We start from the raw sequence: 26430 nt of genomic DNA on the forward strand, positions 1-26430 counted from the left end.
GACCTGCTGGTGAGGAGAATGGCTGCAGTGGGGTGTTTGGATTTCCTTCTATTTCCACTATGTCCCTGATCATTAAAATGGGGGATCTCCACAGAGTTAAAGGTTATTTTACACAGGAAGCACATTCAGTATTAGTACAACAAATGTTTTCCTTTCTCCAGCTATGGAAGAACTCTACTCACAGGGAGTCGTGATAAAGCAGAGCATCAGCCCTTTCCGCTCGGATACCAATAAGTCTTGCACTTCAAAATTGCTGGCCTAAAAAGGATACTTAAGAAGGAGCAGGTCTTTTTTTTTTTTTTCTTTTAAAGAAAGCAACAGCAGAAGCAGCAGTCTGATTTCCTTGTACACTTAGATGCATACAAAAAAGAAAAGTGAGTCACTCTGAGCTTCTAACTTTAGTTTATAGAAACAAAGCAGTGAATCATGTTAACTTGTCAAAGAGGACCTACATATAGTCTTATCTAGATAACGTTCATATTAAAAGAATCTGAGAATCTATTTTTGTGGTAGAGTTATGGGATTGAAGCTACAACTGTCTACTCACTAACAATTTTGCAGGTCAGGATGTTGTCATAAAGAACCTTCCAATAGTGATATTGTAGGGCCATCTTATACTACAACCTACTTTCATTCAGAATCAGCCATTGTCAGGTCTAAGTTTCTTCACATCCAGTACTGAAAACAACTATGAAATTAACATTGGGAAAAGCATTGTAGACTCAGTCCTAATACTAATATTAACTCACTTATTCAGTCAACTGAAAAGTAAAAAAAAGAAGAAAAAAAAAAAAAAAAACGTGGATGAGGGGCACCTGGGTGGCTCTGTTGGTTAAGTGTCTGACTTTGGCTCAGGTCATGATCTCAAAGTCCTGGGATTGAGCCCAGAGATTCAGCTCTGCACTCAGTGGGGAGTCTGTTCTCCCTCTCCCTCTGCCCCTCCTCCTCCCCGATTGTGTACGCTCTCTCTCTCAAAGAAATAAGTAAAATCTTTTTTAAAAGATTTAAAGGTATATGTAAAATATATCAAACATATATAATCCAAACACTAGTCTTTCTGCAAATCAAAACAACTCTCTTAGATGCCTGAAATAGCAGAATTAGTCTACCCAAAATAATTAGTCCTATATCTCGAATCCTTTCTTATAAAACTAGTCCCCTATCAGTCTTTGAAACTTTTAAACTACTTTTATTATCTCTAATACATAGGAAGTACCTTTCCAGCCTTTCTAATCAGTACATAATTATAAAATGTCAATCAACAGTCACAAGCAATTATTGATAGCAGTATTATGAAATAGTTTGTAAAATAGCAGTAACAGTCAAGGATGCCTCATTTCACCACTCTGCCCTACTGCCTCCCATGAAAATAAACTAAGCAAAACAGAGCAAATTTCCTGATTCAATGCATTCCAAAGCCATGATTTGGGTTGTACCTGGCGTTTGGAATATTTGGATTACTGTTCTCCTGACCACAAAAGATTTTGTTTTTGTTTTCTGTAAGATATCCTGAAGTCGTGGTTTATCATTTATCATACACTGCAATTAAATCCAGTCCCACATGGAATTTTAAAGGATGACTAGTTGAATAAAACCCTTTAAAGCATGACTTCTGTCATGTCTCTATTTGTCAGGGTCACTCCTTGCTTTGTGATCTTCCTCCTCACAGCTTGAGCCTGGACTGTCTACAGATGAGCCTTCTGCTAGGAACTTCCATATCATTCCATGAGACTATCACAGAAAGGACCTGAGTTCAAAAGAGAGGTAGTGTTAGACTTCCCTCAACTACTGCCTCACATCTACCAGGTTTCTTGTAACTGACTTAAGGTCTTGGATATATATCCTCACTTATCATAAGAGTTGTCACTTAATGCCAGGTCCTGTACTGAGCTCATTACATGTGCTCAATCCTCACAGCCTTTGAAGTTAAATACAACTACTACTTGCCATTTTGCAAATGAGCAAGTTTGGTCTCCACTGACTTGCCCAGATCCTGCAATCTGGGCAGATTCTGTAATCGGTTTGTTGAATTCTAGAGCTCAAGCTCTTAGCCATTTGGCTATGCTAACTGGGTAGGAAATTCAGCAACAATTCCATAAAAACACAGAAATCATTATCTAGCCACGTGCAAAATAATTATTTGTTAAGAGATTTCATGAAAATTAGCAAACATATTTTGAAGCTGTTTGCAGGCAACATACACAAGATAAAGAAAAAGAACCACTGTTTCTCCTTGAACAACATTTTTGCAGGATTTGATAGGGTCCCTAAAATAATTGCAGATTGCAAGAGACCAGATACTACGCCATCCAAAGGTGCTTTGGCTGGTTGCAATGATCCCATAAAGAAACGGACACCACCATTCAAACTCAGTCTTATAGACCACCACAAACTAAACTGAGAATGTATTTCCATCTTGTCTTATTCTGACATGTTAGCCAATAAGTGACTTAACTAATCACCAACTTAAAGAAATCCCAAATCTGTAGTTCCTTAGAGAAAAAAGGCTTTCCTTCTTGAAAATCCCATTTCTTCCCTTCTTTATGAAAAGTAGCACTGAAATGAGCTCAACATGAAAAGTGGATAAACTCAGAAGCACTTAGATTTGATGAGATAGCAGCCCATACAACTGGTTCCCACTCAGTGCTGCACTGATTATTTACTTCCCATACACAAATAAGGCAAGCCAAAGCTATTGTCTCTCTCTCCATAATTTTAAATATGGGAGAAATATGATTTAAGCAAACAAACTTTTAAATATGATTGAAAACATGCTCAAGAAAGCCACTGACATGGAGCACCTGGGTGACTCAGTCAGTTAGGAGTCTGCCTTGGGTTCAGGTCCTGATCCTAGGGTCCTGGAATAGAGCTCTGCATCCTCCTCCTCCCCTTCCTCCTCCTAGGAAACCTTTTCCTTCTCCCTCTGCCCTGCCCTCCTGCTTGTGCTCTCGTTTGCGCTCTCTCTCAAATAACTAAATAAAATCTTAAAAAAAAAAAAAGAAAGAAAGCTATTGGCTTGATTCATGTGCTGTCTTCAATCAAATCTCAGCATTGAATTCTAAACGCAAAATAAATCTTTTTGGTGTCAATAGGTAAATTATCCAGCTCTGTGAATGTGAGGGGTAGGAAGCCTTTGTCTCAGTGGGGGTAGGGCGTACAAGTTTCTCCGTAGCCACCAGAATCCCTTAAAGTGAAAGTACTTGTTATTTGTCTTTAGCAAATAAAACAAACAACAATCCTTTGATTCTTAGGAAGCTCTTTCTTGTTAAGGTAACATTCGGTCTGACTTTTATGTTTCAGCATTCATTGTATACTTAATTATTTTAAAAAGTTTTGTTTTAAATCATTACACTTTTTCATAACTTAAGATAAACATGGGCAGGCTTTGTTAAAGATTAAAAATAAATTTCACACAAACCTGCAAAATGTGACAAAGATAATACCACGTGGGGTCGGTATGTTCCAAAACACGATTCTCAGGGGGCCCCTCTAAACACAGTGCTTCATTAGAATTCTTGTTCTGAAAAGCTTCAGGAAGCCCCTGACTCCAACCCACCCTTTCCTGAAACTGGTGAAAGTATAAAAAAAAAAAAAAATTACCACTGAAGTGAAAAAAAAAAGCAGAATTTCAACACATCAGGGACACATGTTGGGTTGTTTTTTAAAAAAGATTTTATTTATTTATTTGGGAGAGAGAGCAAGAGGGAAAGCATGGGCAAGGGTAAGGGAGGAGAACAGAGGGAGAGGGAGAAGCAGACTTCCTACTGAGCAGGGAGCCAGACATGGGGCTCAATCCCAGGAGCCTAGGACTATGACCTGAGTCGAAGGCAGACACTTAACCTACTGAGACACCCAGGGGCTCCAGAGAGGCATGTTTTGTCTCTTTTTAGACTGTTTTTTTTTTTTTAATTTTTATTTATTTATGATAGTCACAGAGAGAGAGAGGCGCAGAGACACAGGCAGAGGGAGAAGCAGGCTCCATGCACCGGGAGCCCGATGTGGGATTCGATCCCGGGTCTCCAGGATCGCGCCCTGGGCCAAAGGCAGGCGCCAAACCGCTGCGCCACCCAGGGATACCCTCTTTTTAGACTGTTAACCATGTTCAAAAATGCATTGATGCTAACTCTGTCATAGCCTTCAAACAGAGAACACACTGGTATAATTATTACAAAAAGAAATAGATTCATATTTCTCAATAGAAATGTTAGCAAATGACTGCTAGTAATTCAACTTGCAAATAGCTGTGGATCATATATTACTACATGGAAAATATCATCTCTCTTCAACCTATCGATTTTGGTTGTAATCTTGTAGAAATGAGTGTTCCGTTTTGGAAATATCGAAAGAGAGTTAGAAACAGGTTTCCTTTTGTGTCTTATTTTTCAGGCTTATTCATCAGAATCTGTGAACGTTCACTTGCTCTTCCACTTTATCCTTTCTTTCTATTGTAATACATTTCTTCTTTCTGCCATTGGGAGAGCCGTCTCCCCTCTTGAATTTGGGACTGGGATGTCTGAAGTACTGATGAAGTTCTTAGAGGGCCTCCTGGGTAGCTCAGTGGGTTGAGCACCCCACTCTTGATTTCAGCTCAGGTCATGATCTCAGGGTTGTGGGATTGAGCCCAGTGGGGAGTCTGCTTGAGATTCTCTCTCCCCTCGCCCCTTGCTCCTCCCCCTGCTCTCTCTCTCTCTCTCTCTCTCTCTCAATAAATAAATAAATCTTAAAAAAACGAAAACAAAAAACCTAATGCAGTTCTTGGAACAGACAGTAGGTGGAGTTGAAAAGCCATGCCTCCCAGCCAGCCTTCATTTCTGGAAGTCCTAAGTCAAAGTGTGAAAAGTCTGATGCACTGGGATGAGGAGAAGAGGCTGCTCAGGAGAGAGGGGGGCACAGTCTGGAACCAGAACATATGACTGTCTCCTCCTGCCTCAGGTACCAACGTTTATGAATCGGACCCAGCTTCCTTACTCTTCAATGGAAAATGATTCTACCCCAATTTAGGAATTCTACCCCAGTTGAAGAAATTCAGTATTTTAGACTTAACTGACACTTTGCATAAGGATTTTATGTACTCCATGCCAATGATATTACAGCATCTAATGTGCCAGTGTTATTTGCTAAAAGTGAGCAAAGATGTACACATGTGAATTCAATAAAGCATTAAAAAGGGTTTTTTGTTTTGTTTTGTTTTGTTTTTTAAGTTTACAATTATAAGTGTCCCTTTACAGATTCTATCCTAGCCTCAGGTTCCTGGAAGGAAATCTTTTCCATAGGGAATAATGAAATAGATTTTCTAGGGTTTCTCGAAGAGAACAGTTAGAAAATGGACTGCCCAAAGATGTAAAAATGGAACTGTAACTATGGTACTTAGATCAGAATGGAATGTGATGGGCCATCGGGAAGGAATGCTATTTGTGCTCCCTGGAATGGAGTGGGATTTATTAGTTACTTTTTCCCAGGACCAAAAATTGACAATTGGTTAGCCTAAATGAAATTGTCACTCTTTGGACAGAGTTGTGGGAACTTTTAAAAAGTAGTAGAAAAATCTTCATAAAAACTGGAATTACAGAATCTTGGGATTAGAGAGTATGTGTTCCAACCTCCTTCCAAAAGCAAAAGTCTCCAGAAGAACAGCTCTGAAAGATGACCTTCCAGACATTTTCTGGAACATTTTGAGGAAAGAACTCTAACAACTTTTCAAAATGCCCCATTCTATTGTTGAACCCCTGATTTCAGTGTTTCTTGAATGAAGGTGGGGAACCCAAAACACACAGACATACTGTTGGAGGTCTAAGAGTTGTATACAAGACCAATACATTTTGCCTTTTCATTGGGACAATGAGCTAGAAAGAACTAATACGTAAGCACGTTATGGTGACCCCCTATTTTTTATTAGACTTTTTTGTTTTTTGAGCAGTTACAGGTTTACAGAGAAACTGAGTGAAAAGTATAGAATTCCCATATACAGCTGATTACTCTGCCTCTAATTTCCCTATTATTAATGCCTTCTATTATTGTGGTGCTTTTGTTGACAATTGAGGAACCACAATCAATAAATTATTGCTACATTTTAAAAGTTTGTTTGCTTATTTATTTATGTATCTATCATCTATCTAAGTAATCTCTACATTCAGTGAGGGGCTTGAACTCACAACCCAAGATCAAGAGCTGTGGCCTCTACTGACTGAGCCAACCAGGCACCCCTCTATATATTACTATTAATTATAGTTCATACTTTCCATTAAGGTTCACTCTTTGTGTTGTACATTCTATGGGCTTTGACAAATGTAGTGAGGATTACCAGGATAGACGTCAGCACTTACCTTTGTTTATGCATTATGAGAGTAGTTCTACTTTAATTGCTTGGAATAAATAAGAACAGTATTGGACTCTATAGGCCACAAATGGTGTCAGTTTTAGTGAAAGAAAGTGACATGACAGCATGCCTCCTAAATGAAGGTTTCTCTGTGGTTCAGAAAAAGAATTATGTTAGGTTTCGGTGGTGTTTTTGTGGTGTTCTACACCTACCCAAGACAAAAGCCACTGGTACCATAGTCATTTTCTGAATGGTGATTTTGTTTCAGCAAAACAAAAAAAAAATCTGTCACGTTAAAATAAAGTTATTCAAATATTGTTGCCATTGCTTTGTTTGCGCTTAATTTATGCACTGGCAGATGTAGTTTGTAACTTGGAATTTGTAAATTTGTTTAACTATAAGCATAAGGACTTTATACCTAGCTGTATGCCCATAATTAAGAAACATCACAGAATAATATTTGTAAATCTTGGGGCTTTGAAAGAGTACTTTTTCTCTATCAGAAGATAGAGAAACATGACTCAGGTTTAAGAAACCCTATTTTAAGCGTGAGTTTTTCCCTATATGGAGTGCAGAGCTGCCTCCCTGTGATCTGCACACACTTATCCTGGTTCTGCCCCCTGAAATCTAATGCTTCCTCCACACAGCCCTCTAAGTATTTAAGTGGAACAACTGCTCAGTTTGTAGCTTTCTCTTCTATAGTTTAAGGGGCTGCAACAGATTAGTATAGATTGAATATATGTAGCATTCCAGGAAGGCATGTTATTCCACTATTCCACCCCTTTCCACTGATTGTCAAACACCAGACTATTAGAGCTGAGGCTAAGATCTGCTTCTATCATTTATCAGCTCTCTCGAAAGTGAAAACAAGCTCAGCCTGGCCTGATTTGTTCTAAATAAGTTCATATCAACTCTTGGGGCACTTCCCTTTCTGAATGCTCATGGTCATGTTCAGGATGGATTAGACTGGAGGTTTTAGTTTCTGTAATACAGCCTTCTACCATTTTTATTTTTATTTATTTATTTATTTATTTATTTATTTATTTATTTATTCATGAGACACAGAGAGAGAGAGAGAGAGAGAGAGAGAGAAAGAGAGAGAGAGAGGCAGAAGCAGGCTCCATGCAAGGAGCCCGACATGGGACTCGATCCGGGGTCTCCAGGATCATGCCCTGGGCTGAAGGCAGCGCTAAACTGCTGAGCCACCTGGCCTGCCCAGCCTTCTCCCATTTTTAAACTGGGACAATGTTTTCCTATAACCAGTATTCTGTAAACTCTCATCCTATATGATTTCCCAAAGAGAACTGGGAGTGGTTCTCCAAGCAAAACCTCACATTACTTTTTCCCACTTACTGCAATTATAATTTCCTGGAACAAAGGATGAGCAGAGCTCGCTGGAAAATACTGCATCACTGACAACTAAAAGTGGTAAGAAGCTCTGCCTGGAGTCTTTGAAGATCTAGTTGAAGTTGTGACTTTGGGGTTCGGGTCAAGGGGGGCAGGACCTAAAGGTTCTGTGGAATTGGGAGAGGTGTTAGCTGGTTGCTAAAACAAAATAAGGACTCTATGACAAGAATCCATTCTTCTTCTAGCATGAGAGATGATGATGTGTTTCAGGCCAAAAAAGAGAGTCAACAGAGAAAAACAAAAAATAGTAGTCAGTGACCTCAAGAGTTGAGAGCAGGTTGGCGTGAGGTGTGAGGAAAGTTTTCCTCAAATGGGAAGTTAAAGAATGAACACATAGGAGAGCCTATCCTAAAGTACCGTATATATGGATGCCCATAGGAAGAAGGGTATGTGTGTGTTTGCACATGTGTGTGACACACACCAGAGCTGGAGGGAAGGCGATTTTGCAAGCAGTCTAACCTATATAAACTAACCTTAATAGGAGAAAGAAAGAGCATTCTTACCTGCTACCTCTCAGTAATGTGATTTTGATTAATGTTTGTACTTAATTATGGGATCTTTGGGAGGAAACTACAAATTTTGATCATTCAAAGACAGGAGATAACTCCTATTGGAATCAGTGATGATGAGAAAGGCTGTATAGAAAGCCAATGTGTCCCAAGTCCAATCTTTGTTAATTTAGGTATTATGCTTGGACATTACTCCTGGTTCCATAAAGACAAGCCTGGGTATTCTGCATGTAACAGAAGAGTGTAGATCGTGAAGATGGACAAGGCTGCATAAGAGTCCTTGCTCCACCAATTACTAGCCTTGTGACCTTAGCAAATTAACTCAACTTCTCTGTTGCACATTTGATCCTTGGTAAAATAGGATGATAATAATATACTTAGCTTACAGGGTTGTTGAGACAATGAAATGAGTTAATGTATATGTGAAGTACTTAAAGAGTAGCCCATGGAAACTGTTAAAATGTGTAAGAATTATTATTTTACCTTGGCCTTCCCTGTAAAGGAAGCTGGGAAAGTGGATATGTGGCTAAGGAAAAAGGAATTACTGCAGGTGATGTATACCAAATCATGACTCTTCCTGGGTGTTGTCACAGGAGTGATTTCTCTGAGAACAGGGATTCCCCCCCCACCCCGGCAGCTATATAAAATCTGAGTTGTGTCAGCAAAGAAAAAGAAAGAAGGTGGTAATGGTAGTTGGAGGAGCTGCAGACTGTGTTTGCTACACACTTCGATTTACAGGTAAAGCATGGAGAAGCATGAAGCCTCCCCAAGATGGCACAGCTACTTGGAAGTTAACCATTGCAAAATCCCCATCTCTTGTTTCACTATTACCTTTTGGTACAAAATTATTTGATACCTACATGCTTCCTAACTATCATGGCCCTAGTATGGAGTTTTGAGATACACATGTATAGATCTCAGAAATTCTGAAGAACAAAGTATAGCTATCACATGAACATACACCAGCGACTTAAGTGTTATTCAAAATAATAGTGCATCCAATTTGGAGCATATCCTGCAGAGGCTACTTAGTCATGATTCTCAGGGCATCTTCATCTGAGATGTTCTGCTTGCCTCATTTGCCGAGAGATCTTCCAATATCTTTAAGAACATATGACACTTGCATTCCTGGTCATATACCCCCTGCTTTTAGAGGTTAAACAGAAATGAGTTTGTTATTTTTTGCCAACCCATTCATTCCATTTTGAAGCAATTTAAATATCCAATATTAGGGGGATAGTTAAAATTCTGATTCCATTATGAAATATTATGCGGAAATTCATCTCATCAATATAAAGACTGTAGTAACAAGGAAGTATTGGTGTTGTAATTAATGTTAAGTAAACAAGGCAGTATAGCAAACACTTTGGGTCCACCCATGTTACTTAGGGCTCTCGGTTGTTCCAGCCAAGTTCCAACTGCAGACTGAGCATCTTTGAAAACTGCGGGCTCTTTCCTGACTTCCTGATTACCCCACCTGGGGACACGCACACACACCTGAGGAATTAGCTCTCCTTCTCCACCCTCCACCCCAGCAGTCCTCAAATAATGCCTGTGAGGAGTTGATGTACAAAGGGGCCAACTCCCTCACTCTAGAGTAGAATTATTTGGAGGTATATGTTTTGCATCATGTCCCCAGATTTTCTTGGGGAATAAGCTTCTATCACTTCACAAGTACACTTTTCATTGGTGTTTCCTTTCCCTGCATCACTTCCCCACTACCCTATCAGCATTGCCTGTACTTCCCACAGAAATTACTGTTTCTCAGGGTCTGCTGCTGAGAAAATCCAAACCAAGAGAAGTGAAGTTTAACCCTCTCTGCCACTATAGTCGATGTGTGGCAGGCCAGGGTGAAAAGGAAATATATCATGGTGGACATCGAATGGGGATGATCAGAGCACATTAGATTTATCCCCCTCTACTTTCTAAACTTTCAGTGAAGTTGTTGTTTGAGTTTTAAAATGTTTTTTTGCTTTCTGTTTTTAGGCAGCAATGAAAACATCTGTATGCTCCAAATCAGCTTGGCCAGAAGGCTGAAAACAGACGTGAGATATAGCTATGGAAGAGGTGGGCTGCCCCAGAATGGTCTGCTTGTAAGGAGAACAGGTGAGAGCACAGGAGGCACTGGAGTTTTGAGAGAAGGTCGAGGGTGGAAGGACATAACCTTAGAGAAACCAGACCTCAATCTGGTCCACATTTAACATCTACATAAACTCAGAGTTTACATTGTTTAGCACTCAAAGTACAGAAATGTCTCTTTTTTTCCAAAGAATAAACTATAAATACAAACATGTATTGCATTCATTCCTATTTTTTTCTAAATTCTAAATAACTAAGCTTTTTTTGGGGGGGGGGGAAATCATTCATAGATAAGTGAAATCATTTGTTTTAAAATTGCAATCTAAAAAAAAAATGCGGGGATCCCTGGGTGGCCCAGCAGTTTAGCGCCTGCCTGTGGCCCAGGGCGTGATCCTGGAGTCAGGGGATCGAGTCCCACATCAGGCTCCCTGCATGGGACCTGCTTCTCCCTCTGCCTGTGTCTCTGCCTCTCTCTCTCTCTCTCTGTGTGTTTGTGTGTGTGTGTGTGTGTCATGAATAGATAAATAAAATCTTTAAAAAAAAAGATTTAAAAAATAATAAAAATAAAAAAATAATAAAAAATTGCAATCTACAGTTTATATGATCAGAGCTTCTTTCATTTTACTGAGCTATTTTCCATGCAAAACCTATTTTTAATCTGAACAGGTAAATTTAGTTATCTTACTTCTACAAGGATTAAAACAGACTGTAGAAACTAACATATTGCTTAACTTTTTTCATCATTTTCTTCTTTAGAACATTTGATTTAAAAATACACACACACACACACACACACACACACACACACACAATTGATTCTATTGCAAGGGGAATTTAGGTCCCAAACCAAGAGCTAAACAGATTACAGGTGCAAAGCCAAAGATTTGGACGTATGGTCTCTGAGAAAATATTGTACCCAACAGTATCACTTTGAAATGGAAAGGAGTGGATAGCTACTGCAACCAAGAGGGTAAGTGATTTTATTTGAATGGCTAATTAACCCAACTTACAAGTTTTTCTTCTACAGACAAAGAGAGGGTGAGGTAACCTACTACCAGTAAAATAAGGAAGGAAAATGTGCTCTTTACCTCTTATTATCTTTATCTCATGGGGAGACCAATAAAGGCTGTGTAAGGTAGTGATGAAAGACCACATGTTTTAGAGCTGGGGAGATAAAGGTTCAAATCCTGATTCAGCCACTTATTGACTGGGATACCTTGGGCAAGTTTCTTAACTTCTCAGTGCCTCGGTCTTTTCCTCTTTAAAAACTACATTACACCCAACAGAGACAGCCTTTCATTATAACAAAACCAGAAAGTAATTGCAATGCCCATCAATAGAAGAATGTACGGAAAAATGACACAGCAGAGAAAACAAAAGAATGGTTGCGCCTCATGAAAACATCAATGAATGTAAGGAATTCAATGCTGAGTGAACAAAAGTGTGCCACTCTTTTGATAAAGTCCAAAAATAATGAAAACTCAGCAGTAAAGTATTAGGCAAACAATAGAAGAAGAAATACAGAATTCTGGATCATGGCTATGTGTGGAGAGAGCAAGAGAATGGGATGGGAAGAGCACAGAGATGGATGTAGGTTACTGTTAATGTTCTCATTCTTGGGCTAGCTGGGAAGTTCATTAGCAAATTCATTTTATTACCTAAAATCTCTTGAGAGAACATGGAAGTTCTTTGAGGGTATTATGCTAAATAAAATAAGTCAGACTGAGAAAGACAAATACCATCTGAGTTCACTCATAAATGGAATCTAAAACACATGCACGCACAGCAGAATCAGATCCAAAAATACAGAGAACAAACTGATGGTTGCCAGAGGGGAAGGGCATGGGGAGCTGGTCAAAATGGGCAAAGGGGAGCAGGAGCTTCCAGTTACAGAAGGAAGGAAGTCACGAGGATGAAAGGCACAGCACAGGGAATAGAGTCAATGATTCCATAAGTATGTTGTTTGGTGACACACGGGAGCTCCACTTGCAGTGGACACAGCATAATGTTCAAACTTATTGAATCACCATGTTGTACGCCTGAAAGTAATGTATGTGTGTCAACTTATTCAAAAAATACACGAATAAATGAAGAAAAGATGAATGAAAAGAGGGCATACCTGGGGCAATGACAGTGTGTTCTGAACTAAGGATTACATACGATTAACCCTTAACCCCATGTTATGCCAGTGCATCTGAAATTGAAAAAAGCAAAATTGACAAAATAGTACCTACTTCATAGGGTTATTATGATAGGCAAATGAGAAAATGCATGTCAAATGCTTAATGGATTGCCCAGAAACTAGCGCATCTTTAGTAGAAGATGTCTCAAGTTGCTCTTTTGCAAAACCATAGTTTTTAGATTCTTTCAGGCTTTAGAAATGTCTCATGTATTTAGCATAAATCAATGTCAAACAAACAAGATTAACTATAACACCGTGTTGTCAGCTCGGTTCTACATGACTAACACAGAGGAATAGAACAGATGCTGGCATTCAGCCATTCTTTTTGCAGGGCTTACAATGTGCTAGGTATTGTTTCAGGTCCTAAAGACTGGTGAGCATAGAAGACCTAGTCTTCGCCATTGTGAGTGCACAGAGTGGTGAAGGAGAAAACATATAATCACATGGTTGTCAGGGCACCTGGGTGACTTAGTCAAATAAGCATCTGCCTTTGGCTCAGGTCATGATCCAGGGTCCTGGGATCAAACCCCACCCCCCCACCTCACCTCCCCCTACCCCCCCATTGGGGGCTCAGCAGGGAACCTGCTCCTCCCTCTCCCTCTTCCTGCTGCTCCCCTTCCTTGTGCTCTCTCTCTGTCAAATAAATAAATAAAATCTTTAAAAATGAATCACATGGTTGTCAAGGTGATCGGGGCTAGGAAGGGGAGGAAGCACAGCGTCAGATATGACCTCAAACTGCTGATCCTTGGAGAAGCAGCATGGCCCAGAGCACGGAGCACAGACTGGCACCAACCACCAAGGGTCTATGATCCCGGCTCCACCTCCCTGGGCAAGTGACCAGCCTCAGGATTGTCATGAGGGGCAAACAAGTTAGCCTGAGTCAAGCATTTAGAAAAGTGCCTGGTACATAGTAAGTATTGTGTTGGTATTATAAATAAAACAAAGCAAGTATATATCCTTAATAGTTCAGCTCCCCATTTCCATTTTTGTACAACACACGCAAAGGCCTCTCATCTGTGAAAAGGGGTTGTCTTATCCATTCAGGCTGCTAGAGTAGCAAATTGCCACAGGACTGGTGGCTTAAGCAGTAAAAACTTATTTCTCACAGTTCTAGGGGCTAGGAGTCCAAGGCACCAACAGATTCAGCGTGTGGTGGGAGCCTGTCTCCTAGTTTATAGACAGTACCTTCTTACTGTGTCCTCACATGATGGAAGAAGGGAAGGAGCTCTCTGGGGTTTTTTTTATCAGGGCAACAATCTCATTTATGGGGGCTCTATCCCAATGACTTAATTACCCTCCCAAAGGCTCCACCTTCAACTCAATCATCCTGGGGATTGGGTTTCAATATTTGAATTTGGGAGGGATACCAACATTCAGTCTGCAGCAGTGGTCCATCATACCTCCTTCCTATGGTATTTAGAAGCATTGAATTAGTGTGTGTGAAGGGCTAAGCACAGCTGTGACATTCACAAGGTCATTACATTACTGTTACCGTTGACTCATGCACAGAAAAATCTTGGAGAATGATCAGCTATTCTTTAACATGCAATGCAAGGATATGATTCTGGGTACCCTCATTTTCTTAAATGTCACATCCCCTGGTGCGGGGAAGGGGGTGATGGTTGAAAGCATAAAGGACAGCTAACTTCCGCCTTGGCTCTTTTGTCCTCAGCCTCATGCATGAGGCTATAGTACCACTGAGTGGTGTGCCCCTTCCATGCTCCCAGGGCCTCACTGTTCAAGTTTCATTTTTAATTGTTTATTGCAGATGAACATAAGCATAGGCTAATAGTCACCCCACAGCCAAAAGCCTCCATCTCCTTCCTTCTTTTCTCCCCACCCCCACCATTACCCCTAAAAGGTCAGCAAGAAACAGTTTGACTGGGTGAATGAGATTCACAAACTTGAAAAATTGCCTTATAATGTAAGAACAGTAATACACTGGATAGAAATGTCAGATGTGATTAACATAATAAGCCGTGACTTATTCTATCCAATGAAATTGATAATGACATTTATCTGTAATCACTGAGACACTTTTCATTCAACCAGTGTTTCTTAAAACATCATCGTGCCTATCTAGACACCATATAAAGATGTATTTGCTTTCACTAACTTGGAATAAGTGTACTCATAATAAGCTTATGAGATTACTCATAATAAGCTTTTAAATACATTTCTCTGCCTCTGTGCTACACATAGCTGATTCCATGGGGGAAATGAAGCATTAGCACATGGAAGATGAATTCTTAATCATCAGAAAATGATGATCCGTGACTCCTTAATTTCAACACTAACCACATATTCTATTATTGGCTTAGAAGCTGAGAGGGAGTTGGGATGGATCTGTGCTCTCACATAAGTTAAGAACAAGTTGGGTTCGCATCTTCTCTAACTATGAAAAAGTACCAGATAATTGTGAAAGTGGGGATACATTTTTGGAAAGCACCCTCCCTACAAAAGCTAAGACAAATTGTGTTGAGTGAGGAATGATGGGAAGTTAACTCCCAAGCTGCAGGTATGCCCAGCAAGCCAACCTGCCACCGGGAGCCTCTCAGGATGGTGGCTCTACATACCTCACCTCCAACCCCAAATCACTGGGGCCCAGGGCCTGGCAAGGACAGAAAGCTGCCTTAGCTGTCCCACCCCTAAAGCCCCACTCTGCACCGCCTTGATTCTGGTCTAAAAAAAGAAAAGAGAAAAACAGGATCTCTTCACTCTCAAATTCCACATGCCTAGTATATACACGGACAATATGATATTTGAGATTGTTGAATCCTTTCATTTAAATCTATACTGTCCCAGGGAAGCCTGGATGGCTCAGTGGTTGAGTATCTGCCTTCAGCTCAGTCCTGGGATCAAGTCCCATATCAGGCTTCCCGCAGGGAACCTGCTCCTCCCTCTGCCTGTGTCTCTGTCTCTCTATCTGTGTCTCTCATGTATAAATAAATTAAAAATCTTTAAAAGAATAAAAAATGTAGACCCTTTCTTAGGAGCTTATCCACTGCTGGGCCCAAGCCCCATTTCCTCCACTTCTCCATCACTGACCCCATTAAACTCATCTCGGCTGGAAAAACAGCTTTTGTGTGATCTTGAATCACCCTCCTGATGTTTATGGCATAGTTTATTTATGGTATAATATATGTTGTGAGAGTGAGGAAACCGATTTGAGTCTATGAAGGGCAGGCCTGGCTAATTCTCAAAGGAACTTCTGTGAAAAGATATAGATCCCTATATAGTTTTAGATATATATATATCCACTTAGGGTTTTTAAGATTTTTACGAAGAAACATTAAATAGATTGAAGTGTAAGAAAGGTCAGAAATGACAAATGACACAATGGGGTGGAATTCATCTGAATTGCAAATGGCAATCCAAAGAGAAGGAGAGAGAAGAGAGGAGGAGTTCACTTCAGCAATGGAAGAGAAAGGAGGGGCACCTGGGTGGCTCTGGTTGAGCATCTACCTTTGGCTCAGGGTGTGATCCCAGGGTCCTGGAATCAAGTCCCACACCGGGCTCCCTGTATGGAGCCTGCTTCTCCTTCTGCCTGTGTCTCTGTCTCTCTCTGTGTCTCTCATTAATAAATAAATAAACTCTTTAAAAAAAAAAAAAAAAGAAGAAGAAGCCCTACATCTGGAGATGGTTCCAGTGAGTATCCATAGGTTGGAGGCAAATGTGAAGTACCCCAGATTGGGGTGGAGATGGGGGCAAAAAATACTCTTGATCCAAACAAAGCCAACAAGGAGATCCTCGGTGGAGATGGAGGAAGTGGGCAAGCAGTGGGGGAAATGTTTGAGCAGGACAGGATGGTGTTGAGTCTGATTTGGCTAGAATCTATGGAGGAGGCCAGTGCGGTCTATCAACATGGCCAAGCAGGGGGAGGGGGGAATGACTGGAGGTAGTTCCAGATCGATAGGTGAGGGTGGGAAGTGGAGGGGGGAGGAACCAAGGGGTGGGTTGAGGGGGGTGGACTGTGCTGGGAGTAGATACAAAGAGCGATGTTGGCAACTGCAGAGCTAGCAGGGCCCCGTCCAGGGATTCGGATGGGATGGTGGAGAAGGCAAAGATCCGAGGGGACATGAGGTGGGCTGCGGACAAGGAAGCTGCTATCCTTGGCAGCTGCAGTGAGTGTGGAGACTGCAGAGGTGGCCAAGACCAAGATGACTAAGGTGCTCGGCTTGCAGGAGCAGCCAGGGACACTGACACAGCCCATGGGACACATTGGGCAACAGGGAAGGCGGGCAGGGGAAGGGCGGGGAGTTTGAGGTCTCAGAGTTGTTTACATTCAGCTGGAGATGTCCTGGAGCCCTGGGTACGTGACTTAGAGAGGAGGAAAGGCCAGGGTGTGTGGTGGGTAGGAGGGTGGTGGGAGTAATGCATGGTGCGAGGTGGGCAGAGGAGTGGAGACCTGGGGCTCTCTCTGGTGAGAAAGATGAGGTTCCACTTGGAAAGGAGTGTGTCAGCCAAGGGCCTGTGAGCCGTCTGTCCCTCCATCTCTGAGCTTGGAAAGCTAAGAACAATAGCTAGGTAGTCATTACCTCATTTCACTTTCATTTTATGTATAAGGTGAGGTTTGCAATTCTCTTTAACTTTTGGTGCTGACAAGGTAACATGGTTTCCTCATGAGAAAAGAGAGTGGGACTTGCAGCTTCATAAGACGTGGATTAAAATCCTAGATCTGGGGATGCCGGGTGGCTCAGTGGTTGAGCGTGTGCCTTTGGCTCAGGTCGTGACCCAGGGTCCGGGGATCAAGTCCTGTGTTGGGCTTCCTACAGAGAGCCTGCTTCTCTCCCTCTGCCTGTGTCTCTGCCTCTCTCTGTGTCTCTCATGAATAAATAAATAAATATATTTTTAAAAATCCTAGATGAGAAAGACAATGTAGTATACACCAATGGTGGAATATCATTGAACCTTAAAAACGAAAGGAATCCTGACTTGTGTTACAGCTTGGAAGAACCTTGAAAACATCATGTTCAGTGAAATAAAAAGAAGATAAACACTGTATGATTTCACATATATAATATACTTAGGGTAGTCAACCCATAAAAACAGAAAGAATGGTGGTTGCCAGGGGCTGGAGGGAGACTGGATGGGATGTTCTTGATTAATGAGTTATGGTTACAGTTTTGCAAGATGAAAAACTTCTACAGATCTGTTGCACAATGTGCTATATATAGTTTAAGTACAGTTAACACTACTATACTATAATCTTAAAAATGGTTGAGTTGGTAAATGTTATGAGCTTTTTACCACCATCACCACCTCATAGAGCTAGTCTAAGGATTAAATGAAAGTAAGTATGTGAAGCTCCTGATGTACCAGGCCCATAAAAGATATTCACATTTTAATTAAATGAAATACACTAAATTTAGTTCCCTATTTTTAATAGCAGAATGGTTTTCTCTTAAGGACCTAGACCTACTTCTGCCTTTAGCTGCCTATCATAGTGCAGCCTGCAAAATACTGAGGATGAAATAGTTAATAGTGACACCTCCCTGAGCGGCCATACCCAAAGGACTTATAATTGAATTAAACAAGATGATCGCAGAATCCCTGTTTTTGATCAGAGGAGGGTCCCAAATAAAGACACCACTATTACCAGCCAAGGAAACTGAATGTAATCACTTCTGACCACACGGATGGCAGAGCTCAGATGCAATTGGCCTGAACACTGCGTTTGCAGACTTGCAGGGCCTCGAAAAGATAGAGAAGCCCTTTGCAAAGCAGAAATGATGAGCAACAGGCATTCAGGTGAGCCTAGGGGAGAAAACAAACCTCCTTAGGAATATTATTACTACATATTTAAGGCATAAAGTGTAATCTGAACAAGTCCCAATGTGGAGACATAGACTTTACCAGAGGTATATGACAAGATCAACGTGGAATATGCTTAGGAGAATCACCAGAACTTGGAAACCTAAGACCTAGAGGAATTCAGACCAGACCAGAACATTCTCTTAGCCACCCTTGGCTAAGATTTTTTTTCTTACTCCTTAGAAGAATTTGGAAATTTATGCCAAAGTTCCTTTCTATATCACCTACGATTTGCTGCACAAAATTATGAGTTAACCAGAAGTAACTGGATTGGTCTGATTTCGTAGCATAGGTTCAAGCTTTCTCGATACTTCCTTTTTGTCATCTTCATTAAGTCCTGGGTTACAGCCAGCCACCAGCTATTATTATAGTAAGATACCTGCACAGGGTGGACCCCTTCTGACTCTTGCAGTTAAAATCCCGGTGCCCGGAGTTTCCAGGTAAGCAGCAACCCTCACACAATGTTGTCTGGGTGTGTGGCCTGTAACAATAGTGTACCACACCCAGAAAGACAATATGCCAAAATATTAAAATATCCTATTCAGGCACTATGTCACGTAGAACACGCGTGGCCTGGCACAAGCCAGTCCCTCTTAAGATGTCAGGGCCCTCGAGAAGGTCAGTCAGACTAGATTTGATATTTTCTTACGGCTCTCACCTTTCTTAGGTTGACTGGGTATTTTTACTGAAGGTGTTCTGTGGTCTGTCCCACCTTGAATGACAACATGGTGGAGGGAATTTCTGCCCCTTGGTATCAGGCAGAAATGAGCTGAAATCTCATCCCTACTCCTTTCATGGCAGTGGAAGCTGAGCATGTTACTTAATCATTCTGAGCCTCAGGATTCCTGTCCATGGAGGAGAGTTCTAGAAGCCCCTGAAGTTCACTGAAAGAAGAGAGATGACACAGCTGAAGAGTCTGGTACACGGGCTGAGCCACAGAAGCTGCTCCCTGTCACTTGCTGCTCCAACCCCTCCCTGTGTCACCTTCTCATTTCCCCCGATTCTGAGTCTTGCTTCATTCTTTCTAATCCCAAGAACCTGCTCTTAGGCCTTGACCTCTTTCTCTGATGAATACTTTTGTTCATGGGCACTCCCGTTCTCAGGGAGTCTGATAAACAGCCTCCTATGTTCATGCAAATGTCACCTTCCTTGCTGTACACACACTCCCCCTTAACCAATTCTTTTCCCTCTGTTTCAGAGAAGACCCGCTGGCCCCTTCATTTCACAGCTGTCCCAAATGCCTTACACGCGCGTGACCGGATTGCTAACACCACCGCATTTTCTGATCTTGCTCCTGTTGGGACATAGATCTTTTCCCCTTATGCTTCCTACCATTAACGCATCTGGGCCATACGACGGATCCTGTGTTTTGTGTCCCCATCCTCTGTGTGTGTGAGAGGGAAAGCACGTGCGCCTTCTCAAACGTGTCTGTTTTTCTCTCTTCGATGCCAGAACCACTTTTTAATCTCAAGCCCTGCATCCCATTCGTCATCAGTGACCCAGCAGGACAGTTCAGCACTAGGCCTCTGGTGGGCCCCTCCTTCCACCTCCGCATCCTGCTCAGGAACTTTCTCCTGGTCGGGCACTGCTCATTAACTCAGGACTGAAGCCCCGTCTGCACAGCTTCGTGTTCAAATGGAAGGGCAGTTGAGATGCGGAGAAACCCCGGCTTCCTGCAGAGACAAGGTCGGCCTCTCCTTCCCCTTCCTTTACGGCCCGCTTCCTCCAGGAAGCCAGACATACAGTTAAATGTTGGGTGTGTAATTTGAGAAGCTGAAGGGTTCATTTTGGCAAGTCTTCAAAAGCAGGTACTCTCCCCTCAGTCCTGCCCGTGTCATTAATTATGTCTGGCTCCTGTAGGTCCTGTTAATTTCAAAGGTGCCTGTGTTCCAGAAACGAATATTGCACTGTATGTTAACTACCGAAAATTCTAGATAATAAATAAACAAATAAATCTGTGTGCTTTGCAGTGTACCCCTCATCAGCTCCACCCTGGACAAAGCAGCCTGCAGAGCTTAACTTGCTCTCTCTCTCATAACTAAAGGCAAAAAAACATGCTTGGGCTTAAGGCCTGCCCTGACATTCAGAGACCACAAGATGGGCTACTGGTCACCTTGGTCACCTGCAGTGAGAAGGGGGGGCGGGGTGTGTGAGGAGGGTTAGGAAGGAGACTTGATGAAACCTGGAGCTTGGCCACCTGCAGCTTTTAAAGTATGCGTTGAGGCAAACCACCGTTGGGATGTCCAGGATGGCGCTCTTGTATCTTTAGTTGCTCCATAAACATCTCTGGACACATACGGTTGCTGTTTTTGTTTTGACTAATTTCGATTTTTTTTTTAATGCCCTCACAGTTAAAAGGAAAAACAAATCTTTAAAATGACCTCATCTTTGTCCAATGTTACTTTATGGGAAATCATCCACCTCAACAGAGCGAGGAGTCAAAGCAGGCCTGGCACCAAGGAAGGGGTTTGGAATTAGGGACCTTTGGAGGGGGAAAAACTGCTATCAAAACTACTTTTGAATAGCAGTTAAAGTATTGTGTGATTTGGGACTTTGGTTCCCCATCTGCAAAAACGATAATTAGCATATGTTGGCTGCCAGGCTTAACTAAAGGAGAAATTTGGGGCACCTGGGTGTCTCAGTGGTTCAGCGTCTGCCTTTGGCCCAGGGCGTGATCCTGGGGTCCCAGGATTGAGTCTCACATCGGGCTCCCCAAGGGAGCCTGCTTCTCCCTCTGCCTCGGCCTCTCTCTTTGAGTCTCTCATGAATAAATAAATAAGTAATCTTTAATAAATAAATAAATAATAAATAAGGAAGAAATAACATTTGTGTAGAGAGTATAAAGAATGATTGAGGTAATGATTATTATATTGATTATAGGTAATATAAGTACATTGGACACGATATTCCTTTTGTGAGAGTCCTCAACCCCCCACCACCCCAAACGTAAGTATTATTATTACTCCCACTTGACAGAGGAGGGGACAGAGGTTTAGGGAGATCAAATAAGGGGGGAAAGGGAATGCCGCCCCCTGGGTCAGGCACTAGAGGTTTTGCCCTTAGTCATAACACTACTGTGATGGTTACCTCGCCATTGGTTTTATAAATTATAAATTACAAATGTAATTCATGTTCATTGTGAAAAAAATCCAGATAACAGAAACACGGAAAGTAGTTAAGGCAAAGAGCGATAGGACCACCTCCTCAGAAGGGGTTTAGCAGTTTGATGGACATCTGGTCAGGCCTTTTCCCAGAATGCATGCTGAGGGCTGTGTGTTGGGTCAACAAAAGTTAGATCACACTCCGTGTGTTGTTCTGCATGACATTACATCTTTATTTGTGAATGGAAGCAATGTGGGTTAGTAGGTAAGTACAAGGCATCAGAACAGTGGTTAAGCCCCCAGTCCCTCCTATCACTGGCTGTGCTTTTTGAAGCAAATTACATAACTTCTTTGAGCCTCACCTTAAAATGGGTATCATGCTACTTCTCTTTCAGAGCTTTTATGAAGAGTAGAGATATGTATAAAATGCCAGGCATATGATCAATAGTGGGGATTATTATTATTTCTAATAAATTATTGAAATTCTAGAATATTTCTCATTCTTGAACTATAAAAATATTGCATTTGGGATCCCTGGGTGGCGCAGTGGTTTAGCGCCTGCCTTTGGCCCAGGGCGCGATCCTGGAGACCCAGGATTGAATCCCACGTCGGGCTCCCGGTGCATGGAGCCTGCCTGTGTCTCTGCCTCTCTCTCTCACTGTCTGCCTATCATAAATAAATAATAATAAAAAAAATTAAAAAAAAATATTGCATTTTTCTCTTGATTTGAACAAGATTGGTTGTAATCTATAGTCTTCAATGCTTTATTTTAATAAATTCTCAATGGGATTTATTCCTGTTTTCTTTTTAAAAATCGGACTTTTTAACATTTGATGCATATTGGAATTACTTTGGAAGCTTGTAAAAATTCCAAAGCAGGCCCCACCATGGCCCAACTCCATTACAGTCTCTGCAGTTGGGAACTAAGCTCTAGTTTGCTTCAAAAGATCTGCAGGTGATCTCAATATTCGGGCAAAGCAGAGAATCATCGCTTCATAGGATGCTGTGTCTTCTCAAGAAATAAGCATATAGACAAGAATGGAATTGAATTTCATTTGCTCAGTGTATTTGTATTAATGGAAGTGCTTACTACCTTTCCCCTTTTAATGCTATTAATGTATTTAATGTTATTAATTAATTAATATTTAAATACACATGGGCATTGAATGCCAGAAAAACACAATGAGATCAAATAGTGTATTGTAAATTGTAAAGTACATATATTTTTATTATAAAAGCACATCAGAGGGTATTTAGAATAATAGAAAAAAAAGAAAACTATTCACTAATAGTCCCCCCACATTCCTATCTATAAATTTCTGCTGATATGCTAGCATTAGTATATTTATTGTTTCTATCAATAGACTTTAGAGTACATAACTATCCTATAACATGTTATAATTCTGAACATCTTGTCATTAGTAAACAATTAGAATGAACAATTGTACCATAGGACAAGTGCCTTCAGGCTGAAAGCTGGGCAATGGGGAGAGCCCTGCCCATTAGGCTAAACACAACTCCTCCATACCATTGTCCACAGTAGCCAGTCTACCTTCATTCAAACCCTCTTTGGTTACTTTGATTCCTTTTCTATTTCGAGGTGGAATCGCTCAATGAGAATGTCAGGGCAACACCAGGGATTGGCTGGAAGCAGGCAGGAAGGACAGACTGTCATTTCCAATGTAACTAAAGCTGGATTCTAGTAATTAGTGCCCCAGAGAGAAGCCTTACTTATTGAGAGACTGTTTGCAAAAACTATGGCAGCTGCCTACAGAGGGGAAATGTGTGGCTGGGGAGAATTCTCCTTATGCCCTTTCATATCATATTCATATATTCCGTCTCCAAAAAACTAAATGGAGTTTTAAACTATTCTTCAGGACTGATGAATACTTTCTATTGTCTCTTCTCTGGGACAGGTGCTATGTTGGGTGTGTTGATATCTTTTCCAATTTGCTTTATTCATTTATTTACCTCGTCATAATAATTGTGCAAATAAACAGATAGTTCTTGACCCCTGGAATTACTGATAAACCCACCCACAGGTATTCAGAGGAACCCAAGGACAAACAGCAGACAATTCACTCGATGTCAGCCATAAGGCAGGTGTATTTAAGGGAACGGGTCGTGGGAGGAACATACTTGGACAGGGTGGAGTGAAAGGGAAAGAACCTTTCTTACGGAAGAGATTCCGAGGAAGGAAGGAAAATTTCAGAAGTGATTTCAGTGGCAGAAGAGACATTTGTGCAGTGTGGGGGAGGAAGTACGTTCCAGACAGAGGTGCAGCCCAAGAAGGAACCTAACCAGAACAATACTACAACTCATGAAGGGAGCCATTTATCTTGGGGTCCCATGACTGACAACTTCTTCATTATAAAGTGACCCGTGGGAATTTTAGGAAGAGCTTGGGACAGTGTCAGAGATGATAGGCCCTCAATAGATGGATGTTGGCTGACCATATTTACCTAACTCTGGGAGAGGGGAGCCCCCTTATTTTGGAGGGCCCTCTACCCTGCATTGCATAATCCATGAAGATAGTACATTTATACCTACTGTTCTAAGTGAACTGAAGGTAAAAGGAACAGAAAGGTGACATTGAAAAGTAGCCTGGGACAGTTTCGGCAGCCCAGAGCTGCCCATCGAAAGTCTTGGAGACAGGAGAGTCTCTCAGCACCTCTCAGAAGGAGAATGGTCAGTGATTAGATGGAAGGGAGGAGATATTTTAGAGTAAAATGGATGTCCCCCAAATAACCCATCAGTGATGATTCTCTGGTCAAGTCCTCACTGAAGCATTTTTAGGTAATTGTCATCAGTTCTGGGGATGAAGATAAGAGGCACAACCTCGACCATTTTCATGACCCTCTCAGCCACCCTATCTTCTTTAATTAAGTGTACTTTTCATATCATTTTGGATTCATATCATTTTGCTGCAGCTAGGTGACCTCAGTCTTCAGATTTTATTACAACTTGCAGTGATTTTATCTCTGTTTTCTTTTTCTTTTTTTTCTTTCTCCTTTTACCCCCTGGATAGTGAGCTCCATGAGGTTGTGAAGTAGGTCTTGTGTCCAGGTTAATCACCCCTGTGACTGCACAGTGGCTGGCACACAGTAGGCCTTTAATGAATATTTGATTAATTAAAAGAAATTAATATTAAAGAAGGAATGAACAAATGGAATTTATTAACTTAGTCAAGCACAAGATTAAACTACTAATCATTCCCCTGCTTTTTTGTCCTGTTTCATTCCATTCTAGCTTAGACCCATGGTTTCTCTGCTAATCCCAGCACCTTGGGTCACTACTCAATTTCTTTTTATCTGCTTCAACTGTCAAGTAGTAGGTAAAGGTCCAGGACTAGAAAGTTGAGCCCTTCAGCCCTGCATGATCTGGTCCCTCCATTTTCATTTCTCAACCCTTAGTGACATGTTCCAACAGACCTGAAGACCTTTCAGGCTCTTGAGTGCACTGTGTTCCCTCTCTTTTGCCTCTAGGTCTTTGCACATCTGTTTCTCTGTCTTCCTGCCCCTGCCTTTGACCCCCACATCTGAGTTAAGCACCCTTCACCTGAGCTCCTATAATATCCAGGATATCTCTGATTTCATGCTTAGCTCATTAACCTGTAATTGCATTTTTTAAGTATTTGTCTTAATTTATTCATTCATCAATAAATATTTATTGTGTACCCAAGATATCTCAGGCACCGAGGGACCTAGGGACCCAGGTATGAACAAAATAGGCAAAATCCTTGTCCTCTGGTATTTACATTTTAGTGGAAAGAGATAAACAATTAACAAGTAGAGACCCAGCTATATAATAGGTCATGTGTTAAGTGCTATAAAGAAAAATGAGGGGAAAAAAAGGAAAAAAAAAAGAAAAAAGGAAAAAAGGAAAAAAAGAAAAAGAAAAATGAAGCAGGGAAGACAGAGGGAAATAGGGGTGGGAAGGTTATTTTAGATGAAGTGGCCCAGAAGGGCATCCTGATAAGGCAACATTTTATCATCAGCTCAGAGAAATCAAGGGGAATAAGCCATAAAGTTGTCTGGGGACACATATTCCAGAAACAGTGCGAAGGCGCTGAGGCAAGAATGTACTTGACATATTGAAGAAGCAGGAGATGATGTGGCTAGGGCAGAGTGACCTTGTCAGCCTCCAATCCAAGCCATAAGCTCCATGAGGTGAGAGACCATGTCTGCCTGGTTCAGTGCTGTAGTCCCCAATATCTAGTAAGGAAGCTGGCACATGCTCTCAAGGTACTGCATGAACTGACATCTTAGAACAGCTTCCCCATTGGTCTGGGTTCACCCAGCAGGTCCTGAATGGGATAGACCAGGAGTAAGACATAGAGTTTGGACAAGTGCAGGTCTGAGCGATAGAGGAACTAGGTAAATAAAACAAGAATGGAAAGGGTTGAGGGATTGAGAACAAATCTGAGGGTTCTGCTTTGTTTTCCAGGGATCAAAGCTGACTATGGGACAGTGCTTTGGAAATGTCCTCTTGTACCATGTCACATCATTAAAGCCACACTCTTTAAGTCACTAGTAACTTCAATTCAGATCAATCCAGTACCCTCTCCTTACTACATGTTTTGACGGATTAGTTTAGCATGACTGTTATGGAGATTATTTGAGATGACATCTCCATTTTATAGATGAACAAACTGACATTTGGAGAGTCAGGTAACCTGCCCATGATCCCACAACTGATGGCAGAGACGGGCACTGAACTTAGGTGATAGGATTCCAAAGGCTTCACCCTTAACCCCTGTACCATAAGTTCCTCCCTCCTCATCCTGCCTCATCATGGTGAGATGATCTTATTATTGTGGTACAGACTTGCAGCCAAATGAAGATACAGAGATGAACCTCAGATCTGAGTTACATTTGACTCCAAATCAATGTATTTTCAAATCTAATGATAACAATTGCCCTCTGGTTTGGTTTTGTTAAAGAGAAGTCTTTAACAAGGAATCTGCATCCCATGAGGCTTCAAATTGATTGAGGACAGTACACCTCACTAGGAGGGAGCCTG

The sequence above is a fragment of the Canis lupus genome, chromosome 25 (assembly GCF_011100685.1).
Source record: "Canis lupus familiaris isolate Mischka breed German Shepherd chromosome 25, alternate assembly UU_Cfam_GSD_1.0, whole genome shotgun sequence".
NCBI classification, from domain to species: Eukaryota; Metazoa; Chordata; class Mammalia; order Carnivora; family Canidae; genus Canis; species Canis lupus.